Below are 13,368 nucleotides of genomic sequence, written 5' to 3' on the forward strand. Positions count from 1 at the left end.
TAAAACAAGAGACGGCAAGCTTGGCTGCGATCAGCGATGAAGAGCAGAGTCCGCTTATAGCAGTATCTATAAAATGAAATAAAAAAGCAACGTGGTTAAAATAATCAGTAAAACGAGTTTTCAGTAATTAGTTACTCTAATGCGTTTTTTTTATTTCATGATATCTCTATAATATACCGTATTGCATCGGTCATTTCAGTTTAATGAAACAGCTAAATTGTATTTTTCAATTATTTGGGGGTAGTGGATCTTTTGACTTCCCCTTGGTATCGCTGTTATATTTCAGTTGATGGCTGGCATGCGCTTTTGTTTCCTTCTCTTCTCCTTCGTCTCTTTATCGAGTTCTACTGAAGAAAGAAGGGGCTTTATTTTAGGAATATAAAAAATCAATCGGTCTACAGCTGGGTGCCGGGGGACACATCAGACAGAAACTGATTAAATAAATCGTAACTTCTCGTTTAACCCAGCACAAAAATATCTTTTAAGGGCCCACAGCAGTGAGACAAACCTGTGCCAAACACACACGCATGTTTTATTAACAACAAACACAAAAGTCAGTGAGAGGTCCAGGATTAGTCCACAAATAACAGAGAGCCAGAGGGGGTAGTGAATACGTGCTGAAAATAGAGCGTCAAAAATAAACTGCTTGTGGTCTTTTAAATGTGTGTTATTTTTCTTATTGTCAGCCTTTGTGTAAAATGTTTTTCTTTTAGTGTAAAAGCTCACAGATTATGAAGTTTGTGCACACTGCTGCTCACCATAGCCAGTCAAGTTTTTTTCTTACAATTTTCAAGCGCTTATTATGAATTTTATTCTAAGGTAAACCCCCAGAACAATCTCTTTTCCTCAGCTGGCCACAGGTTCTTGTGCTGGCTCAGGAAAGCTCCACTTGACTGGATCTCCCAGCTTGCAGATACTTGGGGAAAAAAAACATTCAGAAAACTGGGCTCCAAATCCAGTAACACAAGATGCAGTATTTCAGTGTCTCTGCGATACGCCTCTTTTCCAAGTCCTCCCCTCTCTGTGTGAAATCGATTCCCAGTGTGTGGAGAATTTGTGCCCCTGTTGGCATTGTTGTGCAGACACATGCTGGGGTTTATGATGCCCTTGGACGGCAGAAGTGCTTCCTCCCCCTGTCTTACTTACTAAACCAATCTCCACCTCATGTTCTTTTGTTTCAGTTTGTTTGCACTCCAAAGCACTTATCTCACACATTCAGTTCATGGACAGCTTTGTGGCTACAACAATGAAATGCCAATGCCCAGAAACTTTCTCCTTGCCTTTTTGTGAGAATTGCTAATTTATTATTGGACACTTTCTTACAAGTCTGTGCAGCTCAATCCAAAAAAAGTTTAAAAAAAGTTTTCTTCATGTGTCTACTTTTGTTACATTACTGCATAGTTTATGCAATACAATATCTAAACGGCTACAGTAGCAAATTTTGCATTAGTTTGTGCCCTTTCATGTCTGAGGTGCTCGTCAGAGTTACTATTTTCTGTCAGCTGTTAATGCATGAAGAAGAGTTCAGCTCAGGGGGAAAATTGCTCTCTGACAGCAGCAAGCTTATTAAAAGTCTTTGCAGCTATAACCCACATTAAGAAAGCAGTTTATGCATGAACTGTTACAATGCAAGGCCTGGCATTTTGGATTTTAAATGCTCGTGCTCTGTGTTGTATGAAAGTGTCATCGCAAAGTGATCTCTAAAGAAATCACTCCATCCTTGAAGCAATATCTTAAAAGCTATTATGAAAAGATGATCCTCGTATCAACTTTAATAGGATTTCTAATTGTCCCCCAGCAATGAGGCTGACCTCAATCTCAGACAACATGATTATCATTCAGAGCATCTCCCTGATGTGAATCCTCAGTGCATGATAAATTACTGTCTCACCTTCCTTTCCTTCCACCTCTAGTGTGGGAGAATATGTGAGAGAGCCCGAGTCTAAAACTCAGATTGTCTTATTAATCAAATCTTCAAATGTTTCTCACTTTTTGGTGTGCCGGAGAGTTTTTCATCTGTTAATATACAACAACAGCATGTACAACCGGTGTGTGCAAAGAGCACAATATTTGATGTTGAGAGCTGAGAACATCAATCAAATGACAGTTTAGCTATAATAGCACTCTAATGGCTCCCTGACTCTTCTCCTCTGTGCTTGTGGTAGGCAGTCTACCACACAATATAATCCTTTACCTAAGTGGAATAAAAGGACACACCGAGGAGACAATATGTCCCATGTGACTTCATCCCAGACCAACCCCATCACACCAGCACCTCCCACAGAGGCTCAGCAAGTCACCTTAGAGATCAGTGACTGACTCCCCAGCCACCTGCTGTATAAATATTCAATGCGCACTAAAGATAAACCCGGCTCGTGCACGGAGAAAGAAAAAGAGGGCCGTTCAACAGAAGAGGAGGGTTAGAATTTCAATATAGTTAGTCCAGCTGTGATTGGAAGGCATGTTGGCCTGAAAAGGTCATATTTAAAAGCTTGGTAAACGTTCAATAACTTTCTCAATTGGAGAGAAACTGGAATGTAAATGCAGCGAGAAATGAATATTCATACCAGAGCCAGTTTTTCAGATTGAAAAATCACATATTCAGACATTGAGATAGTTCTCTTCCAACTACAGAAACTATCCTGTTGCACAACAACAGTGCTTAAGATGAAATATCGTTATGTCCTTTGAAGCCTCACATGACCTTTCTTTGTTGTCTCCATGCAAAGAAAAACACTTGCGTCTCACAGAGCACTCTCCGGCCTATAGGATTTCCTCTTCCACCTCCTCTGTCTTCAGCCACAAAAGTTGATTTGTGTCGAGAGGACAATTGGCAAGAGAGAGTCTGCTTGCTCTCACTTAACGATGCCAGTCAGTGTATAAACAAAGTATGCAACGACCACGCTGCATTTTTAAAAATAAACGATCCACAGAGCCTATCCTCTTCCTCGTGCTAATCCACTCCAAGACACGGTAAACATGCTTTTAGTGGAAAAGGGCATCTTGTCACACATTTCACTCATTTTTGAATAATCAGAAGCCTCTGCAGAATTATTTACTCGAAGGAGAAAACAACATAAATCAAAACGCTCCAGAGAGCAAAAAATAATACGTTAGTGCTAACTCCAGTTCACACATTGCTGCGTTCTCCCACTATACATCAGACTTCAGTAAATGCAAAAAAGGTACGTTCACCCTGCAGGCAGCTCCCTCTGGTGTTGAAAACAGGACCAGTGTGACAATTTAACTGTGACAAGACAGAGTGTAATTAGTGCCTCAAGTCACTGTCTGTCACATTGACTCAGTATAACGTCTGAAATATGACGCTTTCATCAACAGTTGTCTTGTTATCCACATCACTGAAGGTCACTGTCTCCATATGTGGCTATGACTTGTAAAACATGTACACATGGTTTATTGTTGCCTGACAGAGGACGCTGGAAGTGCGTCACTGAAAGAGTCAGCAAAATGGATATCACAATACGTCTTTAAGCATGTGGACTCGTACACGAGAAAGCACGTAACCCTTGACCTTTGTCCTGTCGTTAAAGGACGATCAATAAACCAATCCATACAAGGTTGAATTTTGCAGTGAGCATTTGCATGTCATTAGAAGAAGCTGTCAATAAGAGGATAAGAAGTGTTTTTGCATTTGTTCATTAGATTCTCTTTAGGTGTACTGGATGTATTTAATGCATAGCAAGATATATTGTTAGATGAAGAAACATGTTTACTTGTATTTACAAGGCTGGGTTGGAAAACTACATTTTAATATCAAAATGATAAATATATATATTTTTTTTAAAAAACTCCTTTAAGAATTGGATGAAATGGTTTCTTTCCATTAAGCCACACTGTTTGTCAAGTTAAGAAGCTGACTGGACCAAATCTTTAAATCTTGATAAAGTTCATCTTTGAAATATATTAAAAGCGTAGAACTATGCAGCACATTAGGGTACAGCTCTATAGCCGAGGTAAAATATCACAATAGTGCCACAACCACAATTTCTCATTCACATCTATGCATCCTTTATGTTATGTCATACATTTAATCATGTAACTGTAGAGCAGCTCTTGGAGGCAGCCGCTGTAGATTTATGGCCTCTGGTGGTAACAAAGTTAAATCCCTCAGTGTAGCTTTTCTGCATGCTCCATCCCTTTGCACTGCAGGCAGGATGATGGATTAGGCCTCCGGTGTGAGGAGGGGGCTGAGGAGCAAAGGCTGGATGACAACAGCAGCGATGGGGACATTTAGCATGATTGACCAGGTGGGATTGTGAGTAATGGTCACACTGATATTAGCTTAGGGGTCTGCCTCACTCTCACACGCTCTGAATTTTGATGATTTCAGGGTGTTTATTACAGCAGATGCTGTTCAACAGATTGCAGATTTGCCGATCTCTATTTCAACAGCACCACGGGGGTTTTGACGGAGACACATCTGTACAGGAAAATGAGTTTTCAGTTTTAATAGAAAATTCTGTAATGCACATACAAATTGACAGTTGAAAATGGCTCAGGCTGCATACACTACCGGACCAGGGTTATGTTAAATTCCACACAAAGGGCATGGCAATTAGTTCAGTACTGGCTCAGCCATTTCATTCAAAAGTGTGAATGAGGGCTTCACCAAGGTGCTCCACAAGGTCAACCTACTTAGCAACTGCTGCACGCTACAACAGAGGTCACCTTGCCAGTGCATCTGACTTTTTTGTTTTGCAGTATGTACATTTTCATGTGGATTAAAAAAAAAAGTTTGTTCAAGAGCCTTTGAAGAATATCCAGGTCTTTCAGTTTTAGAAAGTTTTCAGCCCCAGAAGCACAAAGTTAGATAAGCTGCAACTCGACAGCCAGTCGATGAGGACTTAAGCTTCAATCTATTGAAGCAGAGCTCGATGAACTCTTGGTCAGACTTGCTTTTGTGTGTGGTTAACCTCCATTTTCAGCACTACATAAACTCAGTTGTTGACTATCGACAGGTTTGTCTCTCTCCTGCTCCATAGGCAGATTTTTGGTCGCACTGAACTCTGAGCTCATTAATTACATCAAGTATTAGACAAGACGGACAAGACTCTGATCCAACAAAAGCACACAAGGTGAATAAAGACATGGTGCATGAAGCTCTCGTTGTTGTTTCCTTTGGCAGGTATGAAGAGCGAAATAGTGGAGAGTGTGGCTCAAATCATCCTCTCCAAGAAGCCTTAGGGAGGATGAAGCTGTAGCTCCTAGTGTATTCATTGTCATATATTAAAATGGGGTTATTTATGGTTTCTCGCCAATACAAAAAAAGTGTCACTGGGAAGTGTTAGTCAGAAAACACCACCTAAATAATGCATAAAGACAGCCTTTTTCAGGATATAACCAAAAGTACACAGCTTAAATTAAGGGTGATAAAAGAGCTGATGAAGATATATTTTTTCTCTTTGTGCAGAGTGACAGAAATATTGCAGTTCATGCTCATTTTATAGAGTCTCACATTCAGAATCCATGTTTTTTCATCGAGATAGCTGATTCAGCTGCCCTGTGCTAACTTATATTGTTAAGGGAACAATGGGAACAATGCTACCTGCACTTAGTTTTTGGTTTTTATGTACAAATGTAACAGCAGGATCATAATTCAACTCCAGTTCTAAGCTTATTTCATACAATGTCCGCCTTTAATTTACCCAGGGGTATATTCATTTTTTACAAGTAGCTTATTTTTTGGCTAGAAGGGAGCTAAAGATGCACATCTGCACTGTATTGCCAATGCTGTGGGCCCCTTAAATATTGATCATCCACTCTGACCCTATGCACCCTTGAGCATCATCCCCCATAAGAGCCCTTATCCCTCAAAGACCCACATTGATTAAACCATTTAGGCCATCAAGCTGTGTAGGTGCAGGGTCACACTCTGTCTCAAGGCCACTGTCTCAGCAAGAGGAGTCTACAGGGAATTGATGCTCACTGATAACTAAGTCCCTGAGGAGTTTTTTGAAACAGGAAATGCTCCCAAATGATGCCTCATGTTGATGAAACTCTTGATAAATGACTTGTTTTGGCTATGTACTATGCTATTTCATCAACACTACCATGCACACTTGGGATTCAGTATGTAAACTCACACTGAAGCTCTTTCTTCTAGTGTGCAAATTGGAAAGTTATTGTTGATTTTGGGGGGAAAATAATTATTTAAAAAAATCCTTTTTAACTGTCCTCTTATGAAAAGCTACAGTGAAATGCATGACGAAAGGAAACAAAATCACAGCAGCACTTGTTTCCTGTTTGCTTCACATTTATCCTTACAAGTCAAAAAGAGTGAGCATGTGGAGTGTAATCGATCTTGGATCCCAAATTTAAGCAGGACTTTAATAGACTATATTTTGTATAAATCCTTTTCTTTCTTTTTACAAAACCTGAATGTTAAATAGTATGAGATGATACAGAGTTGCTATAACTTAAAGTCTTAGTGCTTTAACTGCAGATTAAGCTGCAGGTCTGTATGGCAAAGATATTTACTAAATATGTACAGATTTATTTGCTTTGATTTACATCTGCCTTTAAACTAACTGCAATCACTTTGACTGATGAATCTAGTCTAGTCTATTTACATATATTGTCTTAAAAAAATTCCCCAAACTATTTTTGAAAGCATCATACTCCGTCTGTCTTATACAGCTCTTGATTTTGAGTGCGATATTGGTGCTATACATATCCAAACAGCCTCATATAAAAACATGCGGTTTACAACCATTTTACTGCTGTTACTAGAGTGCCACCCTCTGGTCATCCTGCCAACAACACAACTGTGATGAGACACGAGAGAGGTTTTTTTCAGATGCTGAAAATCACTCAGTTGTGTCTATTTAGGCTTTGATGTGATTTTGCATCTATTATGGATAGAGCATGAGGCTGTAGCAGTGCTACAAACAGCACATTACATACAGATATCACTTGCATGATAATCCTTCAAGTAAGTCGATGAAAAACTGTATGTTTTACTTCTTTAATTAATCTTTATAGATTTAATGTATGTATATTTATGTATAATCTGATGGGATCCCGTACAGCCACCAGAAGGATGTAAGAATTGTTTTGTTGTCCACAATCAAAAGCAGCAGCTACTAATGAGGAGGTCCCGCTGCCACGCCGTCTTTTACACATATTAAATTTTAGTCGTTTTCACTTCTGTTACATTTTCCAAGATGACACTCTGATTTTCATATGAAAAGGGAGGCACTGCAAACAGAGGAACCACGCCGAGCACAAAATTATCTTGTCTCTCTCTCGCCATTTATGTGTAGTATTGTTATTATTTATGAACATCTTTTGTTTGGAATCTAAGAAGGGGAAAAAAGTACTTCAAAAGCATAAGCGCCTTTATTACAAACGCTTTCGCTTTGTACACACTGTTTTTCTGAGACTGTCTTTTTCTCTGCAAACTCCCAGTATTACCAGCATTATTCATTCACGGCTGTAAGCATCTCAGAGTCTCAAGATACGTGTTGTAGTCTGTTGTACAAACAGTGAACTTCCTAATACTGTCATATCGTTCCACGTTGAAAAACCTCTTTCTGCATTTTGCTGATTTATACATAGCTGTATTGATTAACTCTTTGATATGAGCATAATTCCTTATGAGTGGCCTAATGAGACAGTTGCATTACAGTGAACCCTGCAGCAAGCTGCAGCTGTAAGACCCTTGAGCTAGCAACTAATTCATTCATTCTGCACCGGGGTGCTGTCATAGCTGGATTTAAAACAACTCAATCAGTTTTGTGTATTATCATTAATATGCCCGATTCTCACATTTTTAACAAGGTGTTCGTATCTCCAGTGTCAGGCTAGGCTGCACACAAAGATGTGTCTCTGATCAACTCTCCTTCTAACTCAATCCGCATGATTAGATCATTGCAGCACAGCAGATATTCTCATGACAGAAATAAAACTTTTATCTTCGCTGTTGCAGACAAGTCCAAGTGAGGCTCGACATTCTTCTGAAACAACTTAATACAGAATAGCAGACTCACTGCTTAATAAGCCATCTGTTTAACACTTCCTTTGGTGCGTTCAGATTAAAACCTTCCTTTTTTTAAAAAAAAATATTAACTGCAATAATTATTAACAGCTAAAAAAGACGGATCACAAAAAGTCACATACACAAAAAAACATGGTAAAGAATCAGATTTAAGGTAAACGTTCTGGTGTTCAGGTAGTCTTTATGTTCTTCCTTTGGCAACTTGCATCACACATTCAGAAGTCTCACTTCCTTTCCTGTCTGCTCCATCTGATTAAAATCCAGTTTGGGGCCTATGACCTTTTCCAAGGGCAGATAAACCTTTATCTGACTTGTAAATCCAGGAGTCTCATGACTTTGGCATCCAAAGGAGGAATCCTGCTTCTCGCTTCTCTGCCTAAGTCTAAGTTTTCAACTGTGGATTGACAGAAATTCCTTAGGATTCTAAAAGCTATCAACTTGGCACCTCACGAAGCATCTAATTTAGCGAATGAGTCAGATTACTCCAACTGCACAGCAAGACAGTGTTTCCCAAGGTTTTCTGGGAACTGAGATTATGAGTAATTTCAGATGTTATAGCGATTGCCTGGTCTCCCTGAGCTGAACTGTGTCCAAACGCCACTTTATAGAGAGACGAAGTTTGTCTATAAATCATGCCACATGGAACTTACTGAGCAGTTCAATATGATTACTATTGCTTGTGACAGACTAGTGCAATTAGATGTAATAGTCAGTCTATGTATGGTCAAGCAAGTGACCCAGAATACTATCGTTTAATAGCTGGGGTACTCTGGGAGTGTTATTATCCATGATAGCACAGTTTCTGGTCCTTTGAGTGTGATGCATTAAAACTGCCATGTACAGTATGTTCTTATCATCTTGTGTTCAGCCTCAGGACCTAACTTTTGGTATAGGCACTGAAAATAGAAGTCTCTCTCATCAGAGAAAAGATGGTACAAGATCCGCTATATCGCACATATTTAAATTTAGATTTTTATACCTTTTTGCAGCAAAGCTTATAAACTGCTGAACCTTGATGTGTCTCTCGTGATTTACTTTGAATTATGCTAATAACTTCTGATTCATGATTCCTTGGGTTTGTGTGCGTGTCTGTACCTTTCTTCGTGTCTTGAGAAAAACACTTTACCAATCTGATAAGGGCTTTTTAAGCTTTCATGTCTTCACAGCTGCTGCCTTTCTTTGAAGCGATTGGCTTTGCGGTACTTCTAAGATCACACACTTTTTCATTCTTCAGACAGATGCGTGTTACGCGATAAAGAGAATTGCCAATATGTCGCTGAAGCGTTAAAAGATTTCTTTTAATAAAAGCACGTACTTTGACTTTAAAGTTTCTGTTGCAATAAAACATCTGGGGTTTTTGTGTGTTTGTGTTTTTATTAATTATACTTGTGAAATCCAATAAACAGTTGCAGTGTGCATAGTATGTTTCCCATTTTGTTTGCCATTAAAGGTAAATACAAAAGAAACACATGCTGTTATGATGGCTGATTTAAAACTGACAACAGAATAAGGCTGAAATTGTCACGATCTGGTACAGGGATTCAACGCAGAGCGGTAAGGTATCTCCAAGGTGTGGTTTATTTACAGTGCAGTGCAATATATATACAGTGAAGGGATCCAAAACTCCGAGGGGAATCACAGGGTAATCCAAAACTCCGGGGGGAATCACAGGGTAATCCAAAACTCCGGGGGGAATCACAGGGTAACTCGCTCACGTCTCCTTCGCTCACACTCACACACTTTCCCGCAGCAGGGAGGTCGCAGGTCCGGGGGGGGGGAGATCTGAAGCAGACGAGAAGGCAGGTCACCAACTAATCACAAGTCACGGATATGAAGCACAAGAGCTGTGAGAACACTAACGTTAGGGGTACAATCATCCAGCGACGAGAGGATCTGTGTTCCAGCCTCAAATAGTGCTCCCGGTGATGATGGGTGAGTGTTGTCAGGTGTGTGTGTGGGCCAAGGGCGGGAGCCCACAGTGAGCTCCGCCCAGGCAGAGAGGGAGAAAACAGCAACAGCAATTGTAGCCTTGTGGGGCCGACCGGGCAGGCACAGAGACCATGACAGTACCCCCCCCCTCAACGGGAGCCTCCCGGTGACCCACCAGGCTTACCTGGATGCCTGCGGTGGAAGTCCCGGAGCATGGCATCATCCAGGACAGCAGCTCGAGGCACCCAGGAGCGTTCCTCTATCCCGTAGCCCTCCCAGTCAACCAGGTACTGAAAACCCCGACCCCGGCGCCGGGAGTACATGATGCGGGCGATATTGTAGACCAGCTGACCATCCACGAGCCGGGGGGGCGGCGGGGCCCTGGAGGGAGGGCACAACGGGCTGGAGAGCACCGGCTTGACCTGAGACACATGAAAGACATTGTGAATGCGCATGTTGCGCGGCAGCTTGAGGCGGACAGACACAGGGTTCACAATGGCCTCAACGGGAAAAGGGCCAATAAACTGAGGAGACAGCTTCTTCGACTCAGTCCGTAGCGGCACAAAACGGGTAGCCAGCCATACTTGTTGACCGATGGCGTACACGGGGGCCGGTGTCCGGCGACGGTCAGCGAGGGTCTTGTTCCGCTCCTTAGTACGGAGCAGGGCAGCCCGAGTCGTCCGCCAGGCACGACGGCACCCGCGGAGGTGAGCCTGTACAGAAGGAACGGAGTGCTCACCTTCGATGGCCGGGAGCAAAGGTGGTTGATAGCCCAGGGATGCTTCGAAGGGAGACTTGCCCGTGGCGGAGGATGTGTGGCTGTTGTGGGCGTATTCGATCCATGGAAGCTGTTCACTCCAGGTCGATTGGTTGTGCGAAGTGACACAGCGGAGGGCAGCTTCCAGCTCCTGGTTGGCCCGCTCCGATTGCCCGTTACTCTGTGGATGGAAACTGGAAGACAGACTGACCTTGGCCCCCAGTGCGGAGCAGAACTCCCTCCAAACACGGGACGTGAATTGCGGCCCCCTATCCGAGACGATGTCCTCGGGGATCCCGTGAAGACGAAACACATGGGAGGTGAGGAGCCGGGCCGTCTCCAAGGCCGAGGGGAGCTTCGGGAGGGCGACGAAGTGTGCAGCTTTGGAGAAACGATCGATAATGGTCAGGATGGCGGTGTTACCAGCGGAGGGCGGCAGGCCCGTGACAAAGTCCAAAGAAACATGGGACCATGGTCGAGCTGGTGTAGGGAGAGGCTGCAGAAGACCCGGTGGAGGGCGGTTCAAAAGCTTATTCCGGGCGCAGGTCGAACAGGCGGCTACATACTCCTTGGCATCCCTAGTCATAGCAGGCCACCAGAAGTAACGTCGGAGGAACGAGCAGGTGCGGAGGACCCCAGGATGGCATGAAAAGCGGGCGGTGTGAGCCCACTGGAGAACCTGAGAGCGGACGGCTGAAGGAACGAAGAGGCGACCAGGTGGACCAGTGCCAGGATCCGGTTCGGTCTCCTGCGCCTCTTGGATGAGCCCCTCGATCTCCCAGGAGATGGCTCCAATTACGCAGGCGGCCGGGAGGACAGGCTCAGGGTCCGAGTCCTCCCCAGTGATGGAGAATTGCCTGGACAGGGCGTCTGGCTTTACGTTCCGTGTTCCTGGCCTGTAGGTGATAGTGAAGTCAAAACGAGCGAAAAACAGTGCCCACCTGGCTTGCCGGGAATTGAGACGTCTAGCCAAGCGCAGGTACTCCAGATTCTTGTGATCCGTCCAGACGATGAATGGTTGTGCTGCTCCCTCCAACCAATGTCTCCACTCCTCCAGGGCCAGCTTGACGGCCAGAAGCTCCCGGTCCCCGATGTCATAGTTACACTCTGCTGGGGAGAGACGGCGAGAATAAAAGGCACACGGGTGCAGCTTACCGTCCATCTGTTGTGACAGAACTGCCCCAACCCCGGAGTCCGACGCGTCCACTTCCACAACGAACTGCCGTGTAAGGTCCGGTTGCCGGAGTATGGGAGCGGTGGTGAACCTGTCCTTGAGCAGGGCGAAGGCTCGCTGAGCGGCAGAATCCCACTGGAAGGGAACCTTGGGAGAGGTGAGTTTAGTGAGAGGGAGAGCGATTCTGCTGAAATCACGAATGAACCGTCTGTAAAAGTTGGCGAATCCCAAAAAACGTTGCACTTGGCGGCGATCAGGAGGAGTAGGCCATTCCACCACAGCCCGCACTTTCTCCGGATCTGTCCGCAAGTCCCCCTTCTCGATAATGTGGCCCAGAAAACTCACAGACGACACGTGGAAGTCGCACTTCTCCCCCTTCACAAAGAGCCGGTTCTCCAGAAGGCGTAGCAGGACCTGCCGGACATGGACCTTGTGCTCCTCGAGCGTCTTAGAAAAGACCAAGATGTCATCTAAGTACACAAACACACAACGGTTAACAAAATCACGAAGGACATCATTAACCATCGCCTGAAACACCGCGGGGGCGTTAGTCAGCCCAAACGGCATCACGAGATACTCAAAGTGGCCCCGATGCGTATTGAACGCGGTCTTCCACTCATCCCCCTCCCTGATGCGCACCAGGTGGTAAGCGTTGCGCAGATCCAGCTTGGTAAAGACGGTCATGACCTGAAGCAGTTCAAAGGCGGAGGAAAGCAACGGCAAAGGGTATTTGTTCTTAACAGTGATCTGATTAAGGCCCCGAAAGTCAATACACGGCCGCAGCGAACCATCCTTCTTATCCACAAAAAAACCCCCAGCCGCGACAGGGGAAGAGGAGGGGCGAATCAACCCCGCCGCCAGCGACTCCGAGATGTAGCGCTCCATAGCATCCCTCTCAGGCCGGGAGAGGCTGTACAGGCGGGCTAGACGGCAGCGGAGCTCCAGGAAGAAGGTCGACGGCACAATCGTACGGGCGGTGCGGGGGAAGGGACCGCGCCCGATCCTTACAAAAAAACATCCCGCAGATCATGATAAACCCGCGGAACCATCGAGAGGTCCGGGGCGTCTGACGGCGAGGCCGCGGGCGGGAGCGAAACCGGGGAAGCCGCAGCCCGGAGGCAGTTCATGTGGCAGGCCACACTCCAACCCAGCACGGCACCCTTCTCCCAGTCGATATGCGGGTTGTGGAGGACAAGCCAGGGGTGACCCAGAACCAGCGGAGTGAGAGGAGCCTTAAACGAAAAAAAACTAATCCTTTCTGCGTGATTGCCAGAGAGAGATAATGAAAGGAATTCAGAAACATGAGTGATGTCAGGCAGGCGCTGACCCGACAATGCGTGAACGCGAAGGGGGCGTGACAGAGGCTCCAAGGCGATGTTCAATTTGGCGGCGAGTGAGGTGTCAATAAAGTTCTGCTCAGCCCCAGAGTCAATGAGAACGGAGAGAGAATGAGAAACAGTCCGAACACGCAGAGTAGCCGGTAAAAGAAGT

Source organism: Copadichromis virginalis, linkage group LG19 (genome assembly GCF_057382275.1).
Source record: "Copadichromis virginalis isolate Kocher_CV1m ecotype Utaka linkage group LG19, C_Virginalis_male_GT1.1, whole genome shotgun sequence".
NCBI classification, from domain to species: domain Eukaryota; kingdom Metazoa; phylum Chordata; class Actinopteri; order Cichliformes; family Cichlidae; genus Copadichromis; species Copadichromis virginalis.